Raw genomic sequence first — 6155 nt, forward strand, 5'->3', positions numbered from 1 at the left:
TGAAGGACAGTGGCAGAGTTGACTGGGCTAGTATGTCATATTGCTGCACGTCCTCCTATACATGGTGAACGGGGCCACCCTTCTCTTTGCTGTCAAGCATAAAATGGGATCATCGGGCAGAGAGGTACGGATGTCTCTGGCAAGGACTAGCAGGCTGGATATTCTATTTCTAATACATTTACTTTGACATTCTTTGAGGAATACATGGAGAAACCGACAATTGGTTATGTTAGTTTACATGTTCCCTTATTCTCATTACATTAAACGTTTCTGTAAGAAGGGTTTGCTTAGCATCCCCGGAAAAAAAAAAAAAAAAAAAAAAAGTGTTCACATTCTTCTTTAGGTCTGACCCGTGGTAAGGAGAGGGAGGATTAGAGAGTATAGACTACTGACCATATGCAAGTTTTGAATGATATAAATTCAGAGATTCAGGCCAGCTGAATCAAAATTAAAATGTACATGTAAAAACTGAGTTAGACAATGGGAGGGAGGACAGAGAGAGAGCCAGGAGAGTGGAGAGCCACAATGAGGTGGAGACGGAGGCTTTCAGACTAACACGTGGTGTTTTCTATGGAGGGCAAGGTGGTCAGAACGGGAGAAGCTGCGGTCACAGTCTGGACACTGGAAAGGTTTGATTCCAGTATGTTTGCAGGAATGTCTTGATAGTTCATCAGATGGAGCAAACTTCCATGTGCATCCTTCCCATGTACATTTGTAGGGTTTTTCTCCTGTATATGTTCGTCTGTGTGCTTTCAAGTGGGAGCTTTTAGTGTACACTTTGTTGCATCCGTCATAATCGCATCTGTGTATCCTCCGCTTCCTTTGGGTATCTGGAGAGTCCACAGGTAAATTTCTCTTCCTGGGCTGCACTATGACTGAAGGGTCATTCTCTTGCAACAATGCTTGAGGTGGGGGGACACCGAGTTCATTAAAGGGGGTGGTGACATTTCTTCGGGATGATAATCTGTTCTCTGTGGTTCAATCCCAGGTTCAATTTTAAGTTTTTTCTGTAATATGGGCTTCTCATATGATTCAATTACAGGTACTTGCATGCTACTGTTTGAGTTTTCCATCTCTTCCGACAAGGAGACCATGAGCGGCTACTGGAGGTGGCTGGTGTACATGAAGGGGACGGGCTGCACCATGACCGGCTGGATGACCAGCAGAATGCCCGGGCTCCGGATTCCGTGCCGAGAGAGGGCTGCCACCATCACTGGTGACATGGACAGTGGCACGCTGAAGGGCTGCACGCCTGGGGATGGGGGTGAGTACTTCTTAATCGGTGGGCTAGACGAAGGCATGCTCAGCCCAGGCGACGCTCTCCTGTGTGAGGATGGGAACTTGAGCGACCAAGGAGAACTCCCAGTTGAGGGCGGCGAACCCCGCTTGTTCACTGTGAGGTCCACTGGCTCCATCTGTATTCCGTGGGACAGGCTCTCCGGGGTCTGAAAGAACTTATCAGGTAACGGTGTTGAGTAAATGACCCCATACTTGTTGGGCTTCATTGACTCCATGTAATTAAATGGGTAGGACACCGAGACAGGGTTAATGGCCTCTTGCTTGACAGGGAATGTGTCAAACATTAGCATTCTTTTAGTTAAATCTTCTAGGGTGTTCTGGTATTTGGCTTTGCGAGGCACGGTGCTGACGGTGGGAAATAAAGGCCCAGATCCCGCTGCCTGGAGCCCCACAAGTGCTGTAATGTCAGTGGTCCAGTCCGAGCAGCATTGGCAGTTGCAGCCGCAGGGGACAGGGACTGGGATGAGCACGCGTGTGGCGCAGCGGTTGGGCTCGGCTTGGCTGGCACTCGAGTTGCGCTCTGGCTCAGCCCGGCTCCATGCGGCTCCGCTTCTGGCTCCCCTCTGGCTCCTGGAACCAACTCTGGGCAGTCACATGACGGCCGGCGCCATTCACTCTCCTGTTGTAATTTTGTATATTTGGAGTCCTATAAGCCTCTTGTACTTGGTTTTCCATTTCATTCTTCAGATTTGGAAAATTTTCTGATAGTATTTCATTGAATAGATTGTTCATTCCTTTGCTTTGTTTCTCTAAGCCTTCCTCAATCCCAATAATTCTTAAATTTGGCCTTTTCATGATATCCCATAATTCTTGTAGATTCTGTTCATGATTTCTTACCATCTTTTCTGTTTGGTCAACTTTGTTTTCAAGATTAAATATTTTGTCTTCAATATCTGAGGTTCTGTCTTCCAGGTGTTCTATCCTATTGGTTATGTTTTCTATGGAGTTTTTAACTTGGTTTATTGTTTCCTTCATTTCACGGATTTCTGTTTGTTTGTTTGTTTTCAGTATCTCCAACTCTTTTTTTGTTTTTTTTTGGGGTGCTGGGGATCAAACCCAGGGCCTTGTGCTTGCAAGACAAGCACTCTACCGACTGAGCTATCTCCCCAGCCCCCTATCTCCAACTCTTTATTGAAATGATCTCTTGCTTCCTGTATTTGGTCTTTTAACTGTTGATTGGTGTGATCATTTAATGCCTGTATTTGCTCTTTCATCTCCTCATTTGTTTTCCTGATTTTATTAATTATGTACATTCTGAACTCCCTTTCTTACATTTCCTCTGCTGTGCTGTCATTGGGTTTTATTGATATAGTGTGTAGGTTTGTTTGGGAGACTTTCTTCCCTTGTTTTCTCATATTGGTCAGATGTCAGTGGCACTCTGAGATATTGCAGATTTCCTCTATTGGCTTATAGTAGATTTCCAGTGTATCACCTCCCAGCCTTCAGTAGCCTGAAGTCTTGGAGTAACTTGATAATGCAGTGCTTGTGAAGAAAGCTGCCCCTAGCCCACTACTGGTTCCTGGGTTTGGAGCTGTCTCTGTATGGAAAGGCTCTCACTGGGGTCCTGCTCTGAGAAGCTGGCCGTGTGGGAGGAGCTCACCACTGGAGTGTGCAGGGCTGCCTGGGGAAGACTCCAGCTGCCCTGCCCTACTTTGATAAGCTGCCCCTATCCGGACCTGCCCTCAAGGCCGAGCTTCACCGGGTGAGGGAGACACACCTCATGGTTCTATTTTAGTTTGAGTCACTCAATGCCTCCCCTTCTTGAATCCTGGGTTCTGGAGTGACTGGAGATGCAGTCACCCTCTAGTCTGCCATCTTGGATTACCCCATGGAAAAAGCCTGCAGCCAGAGGGGGCAGGGCTGCCTGGAGAGGTCTCTGGCTGCTCTGCCCTGGTCCCAGAGGCTGCTTGTGGGTCGGAGCTCTCCGCTGGCTTCCCCAGCATATATTTAATTTTGAAACAGGGTCTCACTACATTACCTAGCCGACTTCAAACTTGTGATGGCCAGTCCTTCGTATTCTTTGGTGTCACCTGTCTGTACTATCATATTATTGTTACTCTGACTGCTGTGTTCACATTTAATTTGTGTTGACATTTCTGTCCAAATAGTTGTGAGAAGGTTATCAGTAGCACAAAACATAGCACAGTCACCTGCTGGTGGTGGTCACTCAATTGAAAAGTAGTGGGTTGAAATTTCCACAATACGTAAACATTCAGGGAAAGAAGGAAAAAGTATAGTTGATTGATTCATAAACAAATGTGTATTACATTGTAGGATATACTGGGCATGAGGAGAAACAGCAGGTAGAAAACCTGAAAGGCCCATGTCTTGGAAACCATGTTTTAATAAACTATATGCAAGATGCAATTAAGGAGTATGAGTAAAAAAATTGAATTCATTTGGTTAGCCACTTATGTTTTACAGAGAGGTTATTAATAGCAACTTGGAAATTATATAAGATTTAATGTTTATAGACTGTCTTAAAATAAATAAAAAAATCAACAAATTAAGCTTTTTATTGAACAATAACCATTTCTAATGTAATGCCTACAATAAAGAAAATGACTAAAATTATGATTACTCTTCTATGGTTTTAAACCTATAAAGTTATTCTTTGTTGTAAACTAAATTTATCAAAACCATTGTAAGTAGGTTGGGATGTAGCTCAGTGTTAAAGTGCTTACCTAGCATGTGCAGGCCATGGTTTCAATTCCTATAACAACTGAATATATGTGTATATATATATATATATATATATATATATATATATATGCTTTTTATTTATATAAATTTTTTTCTTCATTACTAGGGTATGAACACAGATTACTTTGCCACGAAGCTATATCCCCATCCCTATTTGTTTTTATTGAGTCAGAGTCTTACTAACTTGCCCCCACTGACCTTGAACTTGTAATCCTCATGCGTTTCCCTATTTGCTACGATTACAGGCATACACCACCATACCCAGCTTAAATTAATATTTTAAAAGAAATTCAATTTTAGTAAATATTTCCTGGCACTGGATAACACTTAGTGTTTTCCATTAATCTGAGATAGTTCCTGTCTTCATAAGTTAGTATTCATGAAATGCATGAAAGAAAGTCACTATTGATATAATATTACTGGTACAGATAATATGCTATTGCTTCACAGAAGTGCTTCATGTCAAAAGTCAACTCCAAGTCAATATTGGACATATTTATAGAACTTTTGAATTTCATACATGATAAAAATAGTCAATTTAGAGACACAAATAGCAAAGAGTGATGGTGACAGAAAATTTGTGGTTTGTTTTCAAAGAACCGAGTTCAATCTTAGCCAAAACTTATAATATAAAGAGGATAATAGAAACAAAATCTTGAAAAGCAGTCTGGCAAGTCTGTGGTGGTGATTATAATGAATGCAGTAGGCAGCAAGGAGACAGAACTCCGTGTTCCTTTTTTAAAGTCACATTTGAATTCCAAATTAAAGGCGATGAAATCCTTGGTCAACAAGCCCATTTTTCCTGGTCAAGTTTTTATCCACAGTAATAAGGCCAGGCACTGAAGTGAAAACTCTCACTATAGATTCCTTCTGTTATGAAGGGGTTGATAAGCACAGTGATCATGAAGAATTGGGATCAACTGATCTTCAAATAATATTTTTTTAACTCCAGTAAATTGAATAATTTGCTAAAATAATACTAAAAATAGGAGTTATTACAACGAATACATTATTAAGCCAGGACAGAGACTTTTAAATGAAAAATCCTAAAGCAAAACCATAGGCTAAATAATGCCAATTCTCTTAGCAAAAAAAAAAAAAAAAAAAAAAAAAAAAAAGTGAATAAATCAGTGTATTTTAAATCCTGTATCCTTTCAAGTGGATATTTACAGAAGTTATCCAGCACCAAACTTTCTGGACACATTGGCAGTATTATTCACCTTGAAGGTCACGGCTCTATGACAATACAGGCCAGGAAGCACAAGTGACTCAGGGCTCCCACCTCTGCTTCCAGAACTAACCACAGGTCCATGCATAATGAGCAGTAGGTGTGTTGGCCACCCTCTGTCCCTTTCAGTCACCTCAGTAAACCCCCTGTAGGAGTCCACACCTTTGTAGTGTCACACATGCCTTCTCTGTCTGCATCATCCTGTGACCCACTCTTTCCTTTCCTAGTTCTGCCATGTGTTCACTAGACCCAGAACTTGCTGAGGACTATGACCAGGACAAAGAAAAAAAAAAAAAAAAAAAAAAAAAAGACCAGATGATAAAGGAATGCATCACAAAACATTTCTTATATAAACTCAGTTTTATTTCCCTCCAGTAATATTTGTATTTAGACTGCACATAAAAACTCAAGCTAAAATTATTTCAAAGAAATTAATAATAATTTTCCATTACCTATAGGCAAGTTGGACCTCCAGGGTAAAGTATAGCTGAATTTAAAGGCAGGGGTTTCATTTTCCCAGCTTCCCTCCATTACTAATTAAAAGACTGACAGGTGAGATATACCTCTGAAGTTTTAATTTAGGTTTCTATTCCATACCTTTCACCTTTCCCTTAATCCATTTTAGCAGGTGTGTTAGTGAGTTTTTAACAGCTGTGACAAAATAACTGAGGTAAATCAACTTGAAGGAGATAAGATTTATTTTGCCTTCTGGTTTCAGAAACATTGTCATGCTTGGCCCCATTTCACTTGGCCCATGGCAAGGCAGAACATGGCAGTGAGCACAGAGCAGAGTAAAACTGCTCACTTTATGGTGACCAAAAAGCAGAGAAGCCAGGTGCCCAATATAGCATTAAAGGGTATACCATAAAAGTTCAATTTCTTCCAGTTAGGCCCCACCTCTAAAGATTCCACCACCTCCAATAGA

General features: G+C 41.4%; 1 pseudogene across 1 annotated transcript; it reads right to left on the minus strand.

Annotated features, from left to right (window-relative positions):
* Positions 1 to 546: 546 nt before the first annotated feature.
* LOC306665906 (Krueppel-like factor 3) lies at positions 547 to 1622 on the minus strand (annotated as a pseudogene). Its single transcript has one exon. The product of its transcript is annotated as a Krueppel-like factor 3 (transcript).
* Positions 1623 to 6155: the final 4533 nt, after the last annotated feature.

This window comes from Sciurus vulgaris (assembly GCF_902686455.1).
Source record: "Sciurus vulgaris genome assembly, chromosome: 7".
Lineage (NCBI taxonomy): Eukaryota > Metazoa > Chordata > Mammalia > Rodentia > Sciuridae > Sciurus > Sciurus vulgaris.